The sequence below is a fragment of the Hibiscus syriacus genome, unplaced genomic scaffold (assembly GCF_006381635.1).
Source record: "Hibiscus syriacus cultivar Baekdansim isolate YM2019G1 unplaced genomic scaffold, ASM638163v2 tig00110384_pilon, whole genome shotgun sequence".
Lineage (NCBI taxonomy): Eukaryota > Viridiplantae > Streptophyta > Magnoliopsida > Malvales > Malvaceae > Hibiscus > Hibiscus syriacus.
This window is the reverse complement of record NW_024062715.1, coordinates 5,854,507-5,875,574: the sequence shown is the minus strand read 5'-3', so window position 1 is coordinate 5,875,574 and position 21,068 is coordinate 5,854,507.

The following is a 21,068-nucleotide window of genomic DNA, read 5'->3' as shown; positions in this document are numbered from 1 at the left end:
AAGAATTTGAACAAATTCACTAATTTGTTCAAACCTTTTAGGACAAGGTGTAACCTTACAACATACTTAGACTTACACTCAAAAGTCTCAAGTGTATAACACTTCCAAAGAAGAAATTATAAATAGCAAACTTTGTATAATCCCTTACAAGGAACGTGTTTGCAAAATTCAGAACAAATAAAAACTTGAAAGAATAAAACAAATAAGCACACAAGTGCTCTTAAAACAAACAGAATATTTGAGAATGTTAACTTGAATTTGTGGCTCAATGTGATTGCTTTGGCTTTCTCCTTGATCTCGTCTTCACATATCACTTGAAATCTTGTTTTTATACCCCCTTCATTCAATCATAGTCGTTTGTGTAGTTGTGGGAGTTAATAGATCCGTCGGGATAAAATTTCTCGTAATAAGTAGCTTACTTAAATTTGCACAACAAAAGGAGTATAGATACTACTTTGTATTTGTATCGATACTATATCAATAACACATAAACAATATCAATATTGTTCTTGCAGTATCAATACTGTTGAGCTTAAATATGATTTTTGACTCGATTAAAGTTTGAAACTCTTTTTAAAATTATTTTAAAAATTATTTCCAGTATATGACTCAATTCTTCAATAAAGTAAGGAGTAAATGGAGTTTTTTTTACTTCAAAAAGAATTTGTATGTTCGAATGACTGAATAGAACATAATTTTAAAATTTATTTAAAAATATTAATTTATTTTGGTTTATCAAAATAACAAAGTATGTTATGCAATCTCCCCCTTTTTGATATAACAAAACATTTAAAAAGTTTTAACATTTTCTTAAAAACTCTCTCCCTTACTTTAACATTTCTCCCCCTTTAGTTAAATAAAAAAATTATTAATTAAATCAAAAAAGTTAAAAATTAAACTATATACATATATATATAAAGTTGTGAAGATCAGACTTTTCAAATACAATTGGTCAACATTAAAAGTATCCTTAAATAATAGGATAAATTACAAATTTAATAACTGACTTTCATGTGATTCTTATTTTACTCATCATACTTTCAAAGTTTTTAATTTGCTCATTCAAATTTTAAATTGCTCATGTTTTGGTCACTCAACCGTTAAACAATTAACGATGTTATGACATTACAATCTCTAAAAATACGACATCGTTTTATATCGTACAAAAAATAAGGGTAAATTAAAAATTTGATAACTGAACTTTCATATAGTTCCTATTTTACTAACTGTACTCTCAAAATTTTCAATTTACTCACTCAACTTTATAGATTGAGTTTTTTGGTCACAATGTCGGGGTTAGACGAACGGACGACCGATAGTGGCAGCAACGACGAAAGGGCAAATCAACTAGGTTTTGGTCAGAAAAAATAGAGGACTTCAGCGGTGGCGGCGGTGAGATGAACAGATGGCCAAGCTTATTCAAGTACTTTAAGTACCTAGGGGCATGTGTTCACCGACACCTTACTAAAAACGACCACAGGGTCCTAGAACCGAATCAACCTGATGTTCTGATACCACTAAATGTAACACCCTAAATCTGATTGGGCCTAAAGTGCCGCATTAGGCTGCCCAGGCAACCCTTGGATTTCAAAACATGTTCATTTTTTAAACGTACTGAATGGTATCATAAATAAAGCATAAATAACCATTATAAAAACATTTTACAAAATTGGAGCTCCATGATATATAATTTAAAATAAAATAATACATCGTAAATATTACAACTCAAATACATAATTCAGGTCCTATAAATACATATGCCACTAAAGCTATAATATAGTACTCTTTCGAAGATGTTGGAAGTCCTGATGCGATGGTGCTCCATGAACGACCCAAACTAGAAACCTGCCAACGGAAAACATTCTACTGTTGAGCTTACAAAGCCCAATAGTATAATCGCTAATCTAGAGCAGCATAAAAATTCATAAACAAAAGAATGCTGAAGACATGACACTAAGCAGTAGATACATGCATGATTTAGGTCAAGTGTTACCTACTTGGGCTTTACTGTTCTAGCTCAGACGTAGGGGTCTCACGCTTACCTTAGTGCTTTGTTAAGGGCCTTGCCATGAGTACACCTCTAAAAGGTCTTTAACCTTAATGACTGAACATGCTACGCATTATCTAATTAGGAAGCTGACATACTTAGCATTATCTGAATGCAAACATGACTAGTATCTGGTCTCACATAGCTCTCAGACACTAGTTACTGAGGGAACCCCAGTGTTATATAACATCTATGTAATTCCCACTAACATACTGAATAATCTTCTGGTCCTCACATATCCATCAGATAGATCACTAAGGGAACCTGGTGTCACATAGCATCGGTACCATTACCGCACAAACTGAAGCATTGGCTCGATCTCACATAACATTCAAGCCAAGCTTAACGTAACGAATATATCAAACTGATAGGAGGAATTTATGTGCATCTCGGAGTAACACCCCAACCTATCCTGAAATACAAAATAACCTAGAGGTAAACACCAAAATTACGTGCATCAGAAACTTACTCCATTGAACTGAAATGTTGTAACTACCCATGCATATCTAAGGTCTATAGGCTATATAACACTGACATCACTAACTCACTCCTCCCGAGTGTTCGGGTCTTGCACCCTAGTTAGCCCCTGAGGTGCCTTACGCACTGAAAATGCCCTACTAGGGCAACTAAGGTAACTTGAGTATATCTCATCGAAGTGAAGTCGACATCATCCTGGCTGCTACTACACTCGTTCCTTCACCTAGAACGTTATGCGAAGACTTATATATCATCTGAGGAACTCACTAGCCTGGATATCTAGATTGGGTTCATTTCTGAGTAGCGGTACTATATTCGATCTTATTATATTTCCCTTCATAACTTCTTGAATTAAAAAGGACGACTTACTTTCTTGGGTTTACTGACATTCTTGAAGCTTATACTTTTTGCAACCACTGAATTTGACATAATCAACGTACCACTTATTGGATGTCTCCTGTAACGATCATCAGTCCTGAGTATTTGTATACGTCCTCGATCAGAGATATTTCGACGTATTATGCTTAATATGGTTACAAAGTTTCTATGTTACATTATTCGTATACTATAACACCTCGCTTGAACGCATATCCTTCACAATGATTCGTCGTTCACCAATATTTGATATGCTCTCCTTTAAGTGTACTTTTAAGGTTTCTTACTCACTAAGGGTATTTTGGTAATTTAGGCCACCTAGGGGGTATTTGGGTTATTTCATAATTTAGGACCCCTCTCTAAACTTATTTGTATATTTTATTGCAATCTATAGACATTCGAATGCAACAAGATATGTTTTGAATCTTTTGGTATTGAAGAGTATTGATACTCTACTAAGTAGTATGGGTATTCTAGCAGTATTGATCCAGGTATTGATAATGGTACTCTAAGAACGTTATTGATATGAGTATCAGTACTATAAGAACAATATTGATACTATCACCATGAGTATCGATATTGCAGGAAGTATCGATACTCCCCTTGGTAGTATCGATAGTCCTAGTAAAAATCCCTAATTTTTACTCTAATTCATCCAATATAGACACTATTCATACCATTATCAATACTCAAACCCTAAAACTGATATTTTAGGCTAAAAAATTCACCTAACCTAAATGACTTGGTTTAGTTTCTAAAATTATTCTAAAGTTTTAGTAAGTTGTTTGGGGTCTTAAGGTATCGTAAAAATGTGTCATTAATACCTAAAACATGATTTTCTTGAGAAATCAAAGATAAACCTTAAAAATGCTTAAATCACCAAATCTTTGCAAATACTTGAAATCTATAAAAACTAAATACTCCAAAGGATTAAAAATACAATACCTTGATTTTTAAAAACCAAAATAAACCTCCTTTCTTAGCCACACTACCTTTCTTGGTGATTTGGATAAAACCCACACCTTTTGTTTTAGTTAGAAAGAACCCAAGACTTTGATTCAATAAAACAATGTTTCTAGAGAGATTTAAAATGAAAATAAAGTATAAATGGGCTCAATAACTTACCCTTGAATATTGGTCTTTGAAGAGGAAAAAGAGGAAGCAAAGAGTAAGAAATGAGAAAGAGAATGGAAAAACCCACGACTAAAACATAAAAAGACCCAAAAAATATCTCAAATTTATATTTATGGTTTAATTTCCCTTTTGGTCCCTCTCATCTTTACTACTAATTAAAAATTGCTTTTTATAGTAAATTGGGCTCAAACTAACCCAATTAAGCTCAACAACTTAATTTACAAATTTCATAAGGTCCATTTTCATCTCGGGTAAACCCGAAAAATACTAGCCTTGAATTTGGGGTGTAAATATTCTCTCATTCTTAAAAGAAATTTCTTCCTAGAAATTTACTTGGTCCAAATAATGACTTATCCTTAAATAAAACACTTAGGAACCTTGAAGCACCTAACTTATATCAAAACTAATTCTAAAGGAAGAAGTGCTTACAACTGACATGCGGCTTGGTATTCGCAAAATTGATCTACATTTTTTTAAGGCGCTACCAACGCTGAACTTTACGCAGAAGCCTTCAAGAAGCTTGAAGCTAAAGAATAATATTCTCGCTAACTGACTTTATACGCACATAATGTTCCACAAGGATGGCTCTTCTCTATAATTCACTGAAATCGCTAAATCCCCTTTTTTGCCATCCTTACACAATCGAGTTAAATCATTACGTAATCCACTAACCTCTTTTACTTTTTGAACAAAGGAAACTCATCGTGCCACACTCTGAGATCTTACGACACTTGCCAACCCTGTCTAAATACCAAATACTGAAGAGGTGATGATAATTCTCGATCAACGTCGATCTCTATGCTTCTGTTATGCAACTCTGATTTATACACATCCATAAAATTTATCTGTCTCTCAAATATCTTTTGGCCTATATACGCCCCGCTCGCCTAATCAAGTATCTAAGGCATTCACAACTGAAAATTGACCATTTATCTATCGAAACTTGCAGCATCTGGCTCTCCTGGAGAGCACGCAACACAAATGGAGATATCTTGAAACTGTATTCTGACTTAAGGGTTCTAAGGCTCTATATCTTACACCTGCTATCACTTACCACAACTGAGCAAGTTGATGCCAGCTAACGCTAGTCATACGACACTTAACAAACTTGATCCCTTTATATTTGAAGCATCCCAAAATATGTGATACCATGCAACGCTGCATACGGCTACGTGTTATATATAGCTTACACTCATATAACAAAACAAATACATAACTAATGAGGCTTGGCTCACTTAGCTGACTCACTTACTATACGTGCTTAAAAACATACTGATGAAATCTCATGAATCTCTATACTTTGAGACTCGCAACTCACTACCTAACAGTTGGTACTCTTGGTACTTAGGGAGGAAATTTCGATACTACTGCATCGAAATAAAAATCCTACTAACTTACTCATCGAGAGTAATTGTGGCATCTGTGCCCAGTTAACAACTAAAGTGTCGTGGCATTGAGTCGGGTACATCCTGATATTTCTGGAAAATAGAGTGATCGACATATTGGTTAAAGCGACTTGGAATTTCTAACTCTCGTATAGATCTTCATCTTCAACGCTGAACTTGAGATTTTAAAATTTTCTATGGGTCGATCACACGAACCCTCAAAGAAAATCTAAAATAACTTTACTTAATCTACTAGGGTCTACTAGCTCGATACTTATATCTTCAAACGAAGGTGCTCCTTTTCTAGTTCACCACAAAAGAATGCATTCACTCATTCCTACTAAAGCAACATGAAAAGCTGAGACATCTGGAAACATACCTGGCATCTCATCTATATCATCGACATCTTAACCCTGTTTCTATACTTCCTGATATATGGTATCGAACATCGTTGAACCATAAACAGATCGATCCACTCCCCTAATATCTAGTCCAAACATAGAATCAACGCCAACCAAACTAAGGCAATAACTCAATATAGTGCTAAGGATCTACATCCATAACATTTCCTAAAAAGTTTGAGGCATCTTTCTTGATGATTTTTGCCACAATTCTCACCCTCTGGGTACCTCAAAACTCTATCAGATCCTCCAAAGCTCGCTACAGATGGGAAAACTGGCAATTTTCTACGAGACTCTACGTCTGACCTTTAACTCGGCTAGAGTAACAAAGATGACGCCAGTCTCCTCTACTCATGCAGACCTCTAGTCCTCTTAGCCACTGACTGATATTAGTCTATTGGCACATGAGTCCTCATACCTAGGCTACCTGACTAGCCCAACAAACTCTTACTCATTGCTTGCACCCTCTCCACGACCTTAACCTTCTGTGTTAACTCTAAAAATACCTTAGGCTGGTCTACCGCCAACTACTCATGGATATCAAGGTGAAGTTCCTCAAGGAACCCTTTGCACCTCAAGGACTCAAATACAACTAACTCTGGAGTGTAACGACTCAATCGGAGAAATCCTTCCGTACTCGAACACTGAGCGGTCCCCCTGAACTAGCTGGGAGAACTGTATCCTCAAACCATTTATGTGTGCCTTGTTGATATACTTGTCTTTGAACTCATCTAAGAACCGGTTCCACGTTGGCACATATGGTTGTAGAGCCATCCCTACAATCTCTCATCAATCGATAACATCATCTTTGAGCAAAGTGGTAATGTACTTTAACTTACTCTCTGGGGTAAGATGAAGCTACCTCAAAGTTCTTATGGTCTCTCTCAACCACTGATCAACCATAATCAGATCATCACCACCCGAACTATAGATTTTTAATTGTCCTATACCTCCTCAGTATCTCTATTGGGGTCTCTTTCAGCACTAGTATACTCTGATTGACTGGCTGAGCAGTTTACGCTCTAGGAATTTTGTCCACTATCTCCGTGAGAGTGGAGGTCAAACCTCTGAAGAATGTATCCTCTACGACTCATGCGCCTAACAAAATTCCCTGATCCTCTACCCCTAGGCAGAAACCCCTCATTGACATTGACTAGATGAGAGGCTCGACTCTGTATCCTACCCTCAAAACCATGCTTGAAACTATCGGCCATTGCAAATCTCTACAATACAGATTAAGAAAGAATAACCATCAGGATTCTAGGCTTATTCAAGTGCTTTAAGTACCTAGGGGCATGTATTCACTGACACCTTACTAAAAACAACCACTAGGTCCTAAAACCGACTCAACCTGACACTCTGATACCACTAAATATAACACACTAAACCCGATTAGGCTTAAAGTGCCACACTAGTATACTGAAGTGAGTCTTGATTTCAAAACCTATTCATTTTTTAAACGTAGTTAATGGTCTCATAAATAAAACATAAATAACCATTATAAAAACATTTTACAAAATCGAAGCTCTGTGAGATATATTTTAAAACAAAATAATACATCTTAAAGATTACAACTCAAATACATAAGTAAGGTCCTATGGATACATATGCCCACTAAAGCTATAGTATTCCACGAACGGCCCAAACTAGAAACCTACTAACGAAAAACATCTGAAGGCTGAGCTTATAAGGCCCAACAGTATAATCGCTTATTTAGAGCATCATAAGAACTCATAAAAAAGTATGTTGAAGACATGTCACTAAGCAGTAGGTACATGCATGATCTAGGTTAAGTGCTACCTACTTGGGCTTTACTATTTTAACTCGGATGTAGGGGTCTCATGTTTCCCTTAGTCCTCTGCTAATAGCCTCGTCATAAGTGTACCTCTAAAGGGTTTTTAACCCTAATGACTAAACATACTACGCATTATCTAAATGCGAACCTGACATACTGAGCATTATCTGAATGCAAACCTGACTAGTATCTAGTATCGCATAGTTCTCAGACAACAGTTACTGAGGAAACCCCAATTTCACATAACATCTACGTAATTCCTATTAACATACTAAATGATCTCCTAGTCATCACATAGTGATCAAGTAGATCACTGATGGAAACCCGATGTCATATAACATCAGTATAATTATCGCGCAAATTGAAGAATTGGCTTGATCTCACATAGCCTTCAATCCAAGCTTAATATAACGGACATATTAGACTGATGGATCTATATATGCATGACTGACACAAAAAAACATGTGAAAGGTCTGGTGGTGTGGTCGGAAGAATTTACGTGTACCTTGGAGCAACACCCCAGCCTACCTTGAAATACGAAATAAACTAGAGGTAAGAACCAGAATTTACGTGAATCAGAAACTTACCCCACTGAACTGAACTTACGTAACTACCCATGCATATTTAAGGCCCAAATGACATATAACACTGACATCGCTAGCCCACTCCTCGTGAGTGTTCGGGTCTTGCACCTTAGTTAGCCCCTAAGGTGCCTTACGTACTGAAAATGCCCTACTAGGGCAATTAAGATAACATGAGTACATCTTAACATATCTAGACTCACCGAAGTGAAGTCGATGTCATCCTAGTTGTTAACTCGCTTGTTCCCTCACCTAGAACGTTATGTGAAGGTTTACATATCATTTGATGAACTAACTAGCCTGATATATGGCTTGGGTTCGTTTTCGAGTAGCGATACTATATTCGATCTTATTGTACTTCCCTTTAAAACTTCTTGAACTGGAAAAGATGGCTTACTTTTTCTAGGTTCATTGACATTCTCAAAGCTCATACTTTTTGCAACCACTAAATCTAACATAATCATCGTACTACTTATCAGATATCTCCTGTAATGGTCATCGATGCTGACTATTTGAATATGTCCTCGATCGGAGATATTTTAATGTATTACACTTAATATGGTTACAAATTTTCTTTATCACATTATTCGTATACTACGCCACCTCGCTTGCATGCATATCCTTCACAACGATTCGTCATTCATGAATATTAGATATGCTCTCTTTTAAGTGTGCTTTTAGGGTTTCTTACTCACTAAGGATATTTTGGTAATTTAGGCCACCTAAGGGGTATTTGGGTGAATTCATAATTTAGGACCCCTCCTTAAGCTTATTTGTACATTTTATTGCAATATATAGACATTCAGATGCAACGAGCGATGTTTTGAATCTTTTGGTATTGAAGAGTATTGATAATCTAAGCAGTATGGGTACTCTAACAATATTGATATTAGTGTCGGTATTCTAAGAACAATATTGATATGAGTATCGATATTACAAGAACAATATCGATATTGTCACCCTGAGTATCATCACTGCGGAGTATCGAGACTCTTAGTCAAAATCCCTAATTTTTACCGCAATTCATCCAATATCGGTATTATTCATCCCAGTGTCGATACTCAAACCTTGAAACTGATAGTTTAGGCTCATGAATTCACCCAAAACCATCATAAATGACTTGGTTTAGCTTTTAAACTTATTCTGAAGTTATAGTAAGTTGTTTAGGGTCCTAAAGTATCATAAAAACATGTCATTAAAACCTAAAACATGATTTGCTTGAGAAATCAAAGATAAACCCTAAAATACTTAAATCACCAAATCTTTGCAAATACTTGAAATCTATGAAAACTAAATACTCTAAAGGATTAAAAATACACTACCTTGATTTTTGAAACTGAAACAAACCTCATTGCTTAGCCACACTACCTTTCTTGGTGATTTGGATGAAACCCACACCTGTTGTTTTAGCTAGAAAGAACCCAAGACTTTGAGTTAATAAAACAATGCTACTAGAGGGATTTAGAACAAAAATAAAGTATAAAATGAGATCAAGAACTTACCTTTGAATCTTGGTCTCTTAAGAGGAAGAAGAGGAAGCAAGGATGAAGAAATGATAATGAGAATGGTAAAACCCGTGGCTAAAACATAAAAACCCCCAAAAAAATCAAATTTCCATTTATGGTTTAATTTCCCTTTTGGTCCATCTCATATTGACTACTAATTAAAAATACCTTTTTTTGGTAAATTAGGATCAAAAAAACCCAATTAAGCCCAATAACTTAATTTTTACAAATTTCAAAATGTCCACTTACCTCTCGGGTAAACCCGAAACTACTAGCCCTGAATTTAGGGTGTTACAACGTCAACTAGAGGGTGAGCTACTAGGAGAACATCTCCAAGACATGAGACTCTATCACCAACTGTCGAGAGAAAATCCTGGTGAGATGAGACTGCATCATGGTGAAGTGAGACTCCACCAACGCAAATCCCAAGTCAAACGTCCCCATCATCATCCACAAATGAGGAGGGAGAGGCATCTCACTAGCATCATCAACATTGACTCGAGGAGGATCATTAGAAACACAATTTATAGAATTATTGATATCGTGCATCACGTCATCTTCCTGAGGTAGAGGTTGAGTTGGAGCTGATGTGGAAGAACCAATACCTTGATTCTATTTCATTTACCAACTAGTGCCAACTTTCTCCCATCTCGATTTTTGAAGAGACTTAAGATCGACAATTCAACCTGAAGACACACAACATTGGAATAAAAAATACAATCTAGACCTGAGATTGAGTTGACTTAAGGTTAAGTTGACACAATTTAATATCGATACCGGTAAGATCTAGGCCTAAGTCTCTAGAAATGGAGGAAGCATAGATTGTAATGTATCACCCCATAAGATAGGAGTAGATACTGGCAGTGTATTGCTGGACTTCATCCTGAACACACACAATATTGGAATAAAAGATACAAACTAGCTGGTGGAAGACGACAAGCTTGATCTTAAAGGTATTGTCTAACTTTCAAGACTTGAGAGTAGTAAGGGATAAGAAATTCAGTTCGGTCATGAAAGAGAGGGAAGTTATACGCTCACTCCGAATGGGAAATATATCAAATGTTTTCATATAACACTCATAGAGGTTTGTTCGACAGGGTTTATTGAAACATGAGTTTTGAAATGTTACGTCATTTGGGTCTGTATTTGGGTTAAGAATAGGATTGGGAGGTGGATTTTCAAGGAGGAGAGGTGCATTGGCTCGAGAAGATGAAGTACAAGGTCATTTGGACATTTTCCAAAATGGGATAAATATAACCTACAAGAGAAAATATATATATATATGTATTCTACCAACCCAAGTCCAATACTCATATGATTTCAATAATTCAAGGAATTTAGCAACAAATTTAAAGAAAAATAAGATATAAGTTTTAACGTTATAAAAAATTAAATAAATTTATATAAAATAATAATGAACGAACCATATATTTATACAAAAACAGTTTATGAAATTATATATATATATATATATAATTTACATAAAAAATGCATATGTACAAAGTATAATGCACTATATATATAAAATCATATGTAGTAAAATAAATATTTTGATTTTTTTAAACAAAATTAATTTAAAAAATTTAAAATGTTATAAGAAGTAATTTATGTACAAAAATAAGTAAAAACTATAGGCCAAAAGTTTATTTGAATTAATTTAACATAAAATTAACCAAAATTTGAAAAGAAAAAGATTAAAAAGGGTTTTACCTTGAATCTTTGATTTAATATGTATATTGATTAATCTAGCAAAGATTAATGAAGTTTACAAGCAAATGAGATAATAAACGACTCCAAAATAAAGAAAAATGAAGATTTGATCTAAGGGTTTGAGAGAGTTTTTGGCGGCTGAGTGTTTTAGGATGGAAATGTTAAAAATTGGGATTTTTAGTTGTTTTAATCCAGACCCGACCCCGAGTATCGATACTCATTAATAGAGTATCAATACTTTATGATGAAAAACTAGTATCGATACACATTATGTGTACTCCTATTGATGCTACAAGAATAATATCGATACTGGAGTAATAATATCGATGTTGTAGGAAGAACAATATCAGTAATATATGAACAATATCGATACCAAATGCACAAAATGGTAAAAAATGTAGCACTGAAGTCCAAAATGCCATTTTTATCACCAAATAAGCACATACAATATATATGCCCATATGAAACATAAAATTATGACAAATATAGTAGCATTCATTCATTCATTTAAGTTTAAACAACAAAATTATCTAAGAATATTAAAGTTGCATGAAATTATAGTTAGAAAGCATTAAAAGTTCAAAAGTAATAGTGCATACTTTAGGGCATCAATAATGGTATATATAAATCTAAGTAATTGCATAATAGGCATTAAAGAAGTTATTTAGCATGTTTTCTCATAAAATCATAAAAGTGCATAGAAAATATTCTATCACAAAGTCAAGGTAGGTTGGTTAAACCTAATTCTCTCCTAAGTGGCCAAAACCTTTTTTTATCTAAAGGTTTTGTAAAGATATCCACCACTTGGTGCAAAATGTTTACATACTCTAGAACTATATCTTCCTTGGAGACATGATCTCTAATGAAATGATGTCTAATTTTAATATGTTTAGTTCTAGAATGTTGGATGGGATTTTGGTGAGACAAATAAAACTAGTATTGTCACACTTTATAGGGATATTACCTACATGAATTTCATAGTCCATGAGTTGTTGTTTTATCCATAAAACTTGAGCATAACAACTACAGGTTGAAATGTATTCTGCCTTGGCGGTTGATATTGTTATACTATTTTTTTTCTTTAAAAACCATGAAATCAACATACTACCTAAGAATTGACAAGTACTAGAGGTGTTTTTCCTATCTAATTTTCAACCTCCATAATTTGCATCCTAGAAGGCATGCAAGCTAAATCTAGAGTCTCTAGAATACAAAAGTCCTATACTAGGAGTGTCTCTAATGTATCTAATGATTCTCGCCCTGTTCGGATATCATCGAGTGTAGGTACTAAGATTGGGTATCAACCACGTGAACCAAGAAGGCATCACACCCACATTCGATCATCATTTGGGCTTTTAGAACTGATATTATCCTTTTCTGGAGGGATCTCTCGCTGGTCATCTATAACTTGGTTCCATTGTCTACTATAAGCTTAAGTCTATTGGTTTCACACCTCAAACTGATATCGTGCTTGATTAGTCAATCCATCCTTAAAATCATGTTAAATTCTCTAAAGGGTAATTCCATTAAGTCTGTGAGGAAGTTATAATCCTAAATTCTTACTGGGAAATGTCTAAAACTTTTGTCCACCATGACATATAGACCTTGGGGGCTTGAAACTTGAACACCTATCTTTAAGTCTTCTGATGGGGTTTTTATTTCTTGAACTAAGTTATAGCAGATATAGGAATAAGTGAAACTAGGGTCTATCAATGCGGTAACGAAAATGAAAATGATTGTAAAGGTATCTGATATAACATTTGTTACATCAACATCCTCTTTGACTCATACCACATACTATTTGGAGCTTCTTTAGGCTCTGCACCCACTACCGATCTAACCATCCCATGGATCTACTTTCCAGACCAAAACTGCCAGCCCTAGCTAGCTCTCGACCCTTCTGTACTGATGGTGCTAATCTCCGTGTCGCTGCTGACGATGTACCATGAACTCCTAGGCAGTCTCTAACAAAGTGATCCAGGTAGTCACAATTGTAGTAACCCAGACAACCCTGTTGGCACACCCCTGGGTGTCTCCACCCGCACTGAGAACAAATGGGATATGTGAAGACTCTGGCCGACCCATTGGCACTACCCCCGGAGGCTAAGTTCAGTGGTCTCCTCCTAAAGCCAGACCTACCTCCTCAGTCCGAAACTCTATCCAATCCTCATAGATTATGTTATTGAGGCTTCGACAAACCCTGATTATCTTAGACCTTTTGGTTAGAGTCTAAGATGGCTTCAGTATATCGAGGGCACTCTTAATAAATCCTATAGTCTCTTTATCCTACCTATCTAGGGCCCTCTCAATCGTATTTTCCTGACGGGTCAACTGAGCAAATACCCTAAGATGACCAGCTACAAGATGGGTCAATATGTCATCACGAAGGCCCTCTCTGAGCTGGTAACATTGATGCTCCTCAGACAGTATCAACTCTGTAACATACTTGCGAAGCCTGAAAAACTTTCGCTCATACTCTAACACTGAGCGATCACCCTGAGTTAAGTGCAGGAATTGCTGCCTAATTTAATTCTCTATGAACTCAGTGAGAAATTGCTCCCAAGTTGGCCTCCATGGCTCCATCACCATCTCAAAAGTCTCTCACCAGTTTATCGCGTCACCCTTAATCAAGGAGGTGACGCACTCCAAGTTACCCGTGAGGTAAAGTGCATATGTCTAAGAGTGCAGAATATCTCTTTGAGCCACTGGTATATTGTTATGGGATCATCTTCCTTTGAACCGAAGAACTTAGTGCCTGTATATTTGTGGAGTCACTCTACTGGGAACTATTGAGGGATGGCTATGGGCTGAACTGGGGGTGCTGGTGGGGGAGGTGGAACAGCTAAGGAACTAAGTAGGGACCTAACGATCTGCCTAAGAATAGAGATGAGGTCCCTAAAAAAGGTCACCTCTTTTACCCCTGTATCTACCCAAACCACATACTAAGATCTGTCCAGGACGAACTCATCCCTAGTATATGATGCTAATAAGGTATGACTCTTATCTCTACCATCCATACTATGTGTTGGGTTATCTGTCATGGGTTCTATTTGAAATTATAAAAAAAGATAAGGTTATTATTTTCATTCTAATTGTTATAGTACTATTGACTCCCTAGAGGCATGCAAATATATAGACACAGACTGACTCTAACTCGTAGGTCCTAAGAATGACTAAATTGAACGCTCTGATACCATCAAATGTATCATCATAATCCAATTCGACCCGAAAACCCATGGATTACAATGTTACATGGGACTACCGAAATAGTGAGCCAAAAATTTTCTTTAAAAATACTTAGTAAATCACTGAAATAATTTATCCATAACAGTAAAAATAAACTGGGTAATAATTTGAGTTTATAAAACAATGGGTAGTTCCCAAGATATATCCAAAATGATACAAATACTGAATACCAAATAAAGTTAAGACTGAATACATTGGTTTATAACAGTACATGCCCTCTTAAGATAACTCAAGACGTACTCCAAAAGTTTCTGAAGATCTGGGTTGCTATATTGGAATGTTTGGCAATGATAATTCCCCTCGAGTTGGCCCTAAGAACTGACGCGCGAGAACATATTTCAAACACTGAGCTTACGAGCTTAGTGCCTTGCTAATAACTATACAATACTATATGCATTCATTAAATGATGTGGTTAGGACACATGTTTATACATGATGCATGATGAATTATTAAACTTTGGCAGGCATCATCTCGGAGTTCACACATCCCTTTAGCTTGTTGGAATACCCTCGAGTGTCCAGGTGAGATCCGAAGTTGCATAAAAAATTTACACCGACCCTTTGAGTGTATGGGGTGAGATCAAGAGTTACATCAGAAATGTAAACCCCACCAACTTACTCTTTCGAGTCTTGGGAAATCTGTGCCCAGTTGGCTGATAAAGTGTCTTAGCACTGACTTGGATCCATTGAATGTCGTATTTGATATAAAGGAACTCAGGTGTCCTGACTGTTTCCCGAGCGTCAAACAAGGCTAGTTTTATGTAAACGTAATTGTTATTGTTTCTACTATTATTATATTAATTAATGTTATCGCTTAAAGTATTTTTACTATTACTCAAGTGTGTTTGAGGTATATCAAGTTTGATCTAATGTCCCTTGAATTATTATTAAAAACTATTCTTTAGTACCGATACTAGGACCTCAGTATCAATATTGAGCCACTTGGTATCTATACTCACTTGTTGGTATCAATGCCCATTACTAACGTAAGTTATAGGGTAAGGTACTATCGATACCCATGAATAAGTATTGATACTCTGGCTCTGGGGTATAGATACTAATATGAGTATCAATACCAAATTTAGGTTTGATGTTCTAAAAATTTCCCCAATATCGATACTCCACTTGGGGTATCGATACCCTTGCCTTGGTATCGATACTCTATGTGAGTATTGGTACAAAAATTGTATTTTGGAACGTTGGTCTCAATACCAGCCTGATCGGTATCAAGACCGAAACCCCAGTATCAATATGAATGAGTATTAATCCTCCCCTTTTAAAATACCTAATTTTAGGCTTGTATGAAGAACAATATTTATACTATTCATACATTATCAATACCCTGCTACGAAAGGCCATGTGTTGGCTCAAAAGATCCCATCTTTCTACCCTGAAACCCCTAGTGAGGTCTTCAACTGATATTTAAGTATTTTATTTGATATTAGGGGTCATAAATAGGTCTAAAAACATGTTGAAACACTTAAATTATACATCCAACATGGAAATGCTTCAAGCTCATGCAACCTACCATATTTCATCTAAATGACCTACACACGGTATAATTGAGTTATAAGTGAGTTACCTGATGTTTAAGTTTTTCCTTAAATTAAATGCAAGGATTAAGAGTTGAGTGTAGAGGTTTTGGAGGCTTTAAAAACATTTTTAAGCTTATAAAAACTCTGGAAAATTATTAAAACCCTTAATATTCTCAAATACCACAAAACCCATTTTATAACACCATAGCCAAACCTTGAGTTTGGGAGCTCGAAATGAAGCTTAGGGTGGGTAGATTTTGAATCTTACCTTGAAAATCCTAAACAAGGCTTGAAATTTAAAAAGTCTAAACCTTTGATATGATTTGGTCAAGAAGAAAATAAAGGAAGAAGATGAGAAGAAGAGACAAGTTCTGTAAAGAGAAAGGGACGCGCAACATACGTGAGATCATCAATTTTTAAAGGTGGCAGCCTTTATTTTGAAATAGGAAAATTGTTTCCTTGGTCCCTCAAATTCTGGTTGTAAACTGAAATCACCCCTAGTCATTCTTTATTAGGCTAAACCCAAGCCAAAAACTTCTTTTTACTTGGGTCAAAGCCTTATATGAACTACTGTATTAAAATAAGGTCCACATTGGGTTAGCCCGAACTCCTAACCCAGGATCCAAGGTTTTACACCATTTACTATAACCAAAAATTTATCGGTCATAATTTTGATATCTTCACTCGGTCTCATCTTGAAGTTCTCATAATTATGGTTGAGAAGATTAATTCTACTTTCTCTTACTTTATTCATAACTTTATGCTTATCCTAAATTTCTTTGGCATTGGAATAAGATGATACTCTCCCGTATTCATCGGGGTCATGTGCACAAAATAAATTGTGCATGGCCTTGGCGTTGAGCTGTAACATTTTTCTTTCTTCTTCATTCTAGTCCTCTATATCTCTAGTTAGAGTAATATAACCTCTCATCATGATGCTTCATACTTCTAAATCGCTTGCTTGAATAATAATCTTCATCTTATTCTTTTATAGGCATAATTGGCTCCATTGATGTTTGAGGCTTATTGATGGGTTGAGAATCACTAATAATGTTAAAGTTTAAAGTATATGCCATTGACGACTTCAATGATGATTGAACTCTTCTAGGATCTTCTTAAGAGGTGGTTAAACATTATAATGATTCCAACTCGTATACCAATTTTTGAGTTAATCAAACTAATGAAATAGCCAAGTGGGATTAATTGGATTTCAACAAATTCATTAATTTGTTTAAACCTTTTAGGACAATGTGCAACCTTACAACACACTTAGACTTATACCCCAAAGTATCAAGTGTACAACCCTTCCTAAGAAGAAATTACAAATAGAAAACTTTGAAAAAATCCCTTACAAGGAATGTGTTTGCACAATTCAGAACAAATAGAACACTTGAAAGAATAAAACAAAAAAGTACACAAGTGTTCTTGAAAGCAAAAAGAATATTTGAGAATGTTACTTGAATTTTTGCTCAATTGATTGCTTTGGCTTTCTCCTTGATTCTTGTCTTCATGTTTGACTTGAAATCTCGTTTGTATACCTCCATCATTCAATTCTAGCCGTTTGGATAGTTGTGAGAATTAATAGATCAGTTGGGATGAAATTTCCTACAATAAATGTTGCCTAAACACCTTGAGTATCGGTATTTGTTGAGTTAATGAATCGATGGAATTGGCCAAGAGAGGGTGAATTGGCAATTAAAATTTTGGTGGAAGCTTTTGCAAAAATTGAAAGTAATTGCACAGCGATATAGAGTGGTTCGAATTTCTCAACCAAAGTCTACGTCCACTACCTTAGCTATCCAAGCTAAGGATTTTCCACAAATTCACTAATTTGTCTTTCTTTTGTGGACAAAGAGTAACTTTATAAATCCCTCAAGAATTATACCCCAAATTCTTGAGAACACTCTCTCCCAAAGAGAACAATACAAATTTTGCAAACTTACAAGAAAATCCTCACAAGGCAAAATGTTTGCACAATTCTAGAACAAAGAAAGAACACTCAAGAATAATACAATTGAGCACAATAAGTGTTCTTGAAAGCAAAAATGAATATTGAATGAAATAGGCTTGAAAATGCTCAAACTTGAGGTTTGATGTTTTCTCTTTGATTCTCTCTTGATTCTTGTTGATTTTTGTTTCTTGTTTTTGATCAATGACTTCTAAGCTTGTTTAAATACACTTCAAATGATTCTGAATGTTGGGGATGATTAGTGGAGTCAATAGAGCCATTTTAGTGTGAAATCAAGTAATAACACAGCTTGGAGCGTGGGGGGAATCGGTACCCCCTCATGGGGAATCAGTTCCCTAAGTGTAAAAGTCAAATATTTCGACCGTTAAACAGGGGGAATCGGTACCCCCTTGGGGGAATCGGTTCCCTCCAAGCATTATGTTTTTCTCGAGCCAAACCATTCAGGGGGAATCAGTTCCCTCTGAGCAATCTGGAATTTTTTGCTTTGAAATGGTTCAAAATATTTTGTAAAATTATTTTGAAATTATTTTAAGTTTAAAACTTAATTTTACACTTAAGTAAGGATTAAAAATGACATTTGAAAGATTTGGAGTAATATTTTGATATTCGAATAATTATATCGAATATACTTAGAAAATCTTTTGGAAAATCTTAAAATCATTTATCTTAATTTGTTATATCGAAATATCAAAATGTTTTCAACAATCTCCCCCTTTTTGATATAACAAAACATTTTAGTAATTTTAAGATTTTGAAATCAAGTTTTGAAATTACTCCCCCTTACTCTAGCACTTCTCCCCTTTAAAACACTTTAACATTTCTTGCCCTTTTTGTTAAATCAAAAAGACTTTTAAAAGATTTTAAACAAGGTTTTGAAATCATTTAGCCAACTGATAATAAATATATATAGCTTAAGCTGCTAAGATCACAATCAATAGAAACGTTAGCCATTAGTTTCATAATCAATATTCACAAACAATGTGACATGGCAAAATTGGTCATATATCTAATATGATGTAAATGATGCAATAATGAATAAATTTAACCAAACCAAATATATATAAGTTCAAATATCCATAATCCATCAAATAAATTCAAACATCCAATAATCTAAGTAAAACAATCCAAAGTCATTCAAAATATTGAAAACAATAAGTTTGAAGTTATGATCTAAATAAAGCTAAGCAAGAACAGGGCCTAATCGTCCATCGGTGCATCAGGAGGAGATAAATGTGTCCTAATATTGGTCACATCACGTGAAAGTGCATCGATCCTTTCGTCCAACGAATCGAAGCGACGATTCATCGCTTCAGTGGTAGCGGTCAGATTTGAATCGATGGATGCAAGCCTCAAATCAATTTTCTCCATAAATGATCGAAAGTATGGAGGCAATTGATCTTCTTTTTGTACTTTATTCCTCGTGTTGCTTTGGCTCATAGTCGGAGTTGTCTTCTTCCGGAGGTTGTTCACCGGTACGAACCCAAAGACCAGTTTCTTCATTGATCTTTCATCCCGATTTAGTTAAAGATAATATATTGATTTGGTTTTTAAGGGGAAAGAAAGCATCAAGACCAACTCTAAGCCCAACCTTCTTAAACAGATTACTAAGAATACAATCGTAAACTAAAGAAGAACATATTTTTTTATTGGAAACAAGATTTACGGTTTCGAAAAGTTCAGAAAAGATAATCTGTGGAAGGTTGATTTTGAGATTATTTTGGACACAATGTAGCCAAAATAAATCTAAGGCTTGAAGAGTTGAGTAATGACCTCCAGATGGTCGAAACCACCAAGAGATCATAAGGTGAAAAAAATGGTCGTGAAGATCTAAAACACTCGCACTATCCCTTTGTTTATACTGAGATCCTACCGTTAGATTTTCATTATCTAACCCGTCATTATCTAATCCTAATGCGGTGGCAATGTATTCCGAGTCAAGATGAAGGAATCATCCTAGAAGATAAGATCGGATCCCTATGGTTAAGGTTTTCTCTCGGTTTTTAATGCAAACGGCATTAGAGTAGAAGATAAGAACAAGTTGATGGTAGACAATTGGTTCAAGCTCGAAGAGTTTGTCAAATTTCCACTCTTGAAGAGTAAGAAGATGACGAAAATTTATGTCTAACATGGCTTGAAGAGATGGGATTCGTTCTTCCCGAATTTTTAGGACTCAAAGTATTGATAAAACCTAAAGTAGATATTTTGTTTTCGACCGAGTTCATTAAAACAAGAATTACGAATGGTCATGTTTGGATCATCGGGATTAAGATTAGGAATTTGTTGGATGGGTGGAGGATTTGGAGGTGAGTTTGGAGGTTGGCTAGAACGACTAGAGGAAGCTCTAGAACGTTTATGAGACATGATTTAAGATAATCGGAATGGAAAGAATAACCTGCAATTTTAAAACACATGTATGAAAAAAAATCAATCTCAAAACTCAATTGAGTCCTCAATATTTCAAGGTTCTCTATACCAATCCTAATGGGCAAAGTTTTTGAAAACTATTGAAAAATAAGGTTTTGAGAATCAATATACATATAGTTTTCATAATAACAACATAATTAAATCAAAACACAACAATTTGAATTTTTTTTTTTAAATTTCGAAAAGTTTCAAAATCTTTGAAAATTCTTGTGTTTTTGATGAAATTAGTTGTAGAATCTAGTTTCTAATCACTAAACAATCAATGTCCGATCTAAAGTTCAACCTAGAACTAATTAAAACTAGTTCTATGTTAAAAAATTGATGACATAAGTTTTAGAAAAATACCATGAAGAATTTCGGATTTGAGTGAGATTAGATGAAGTTTGCACATTTTTTATGATTCCAATAGGTTTAGGAGATGATATTTGAAGAGAATTCTGATTAAAAACGTTATTTTGAGGCAAAGTGGATATTTGAGAGATGG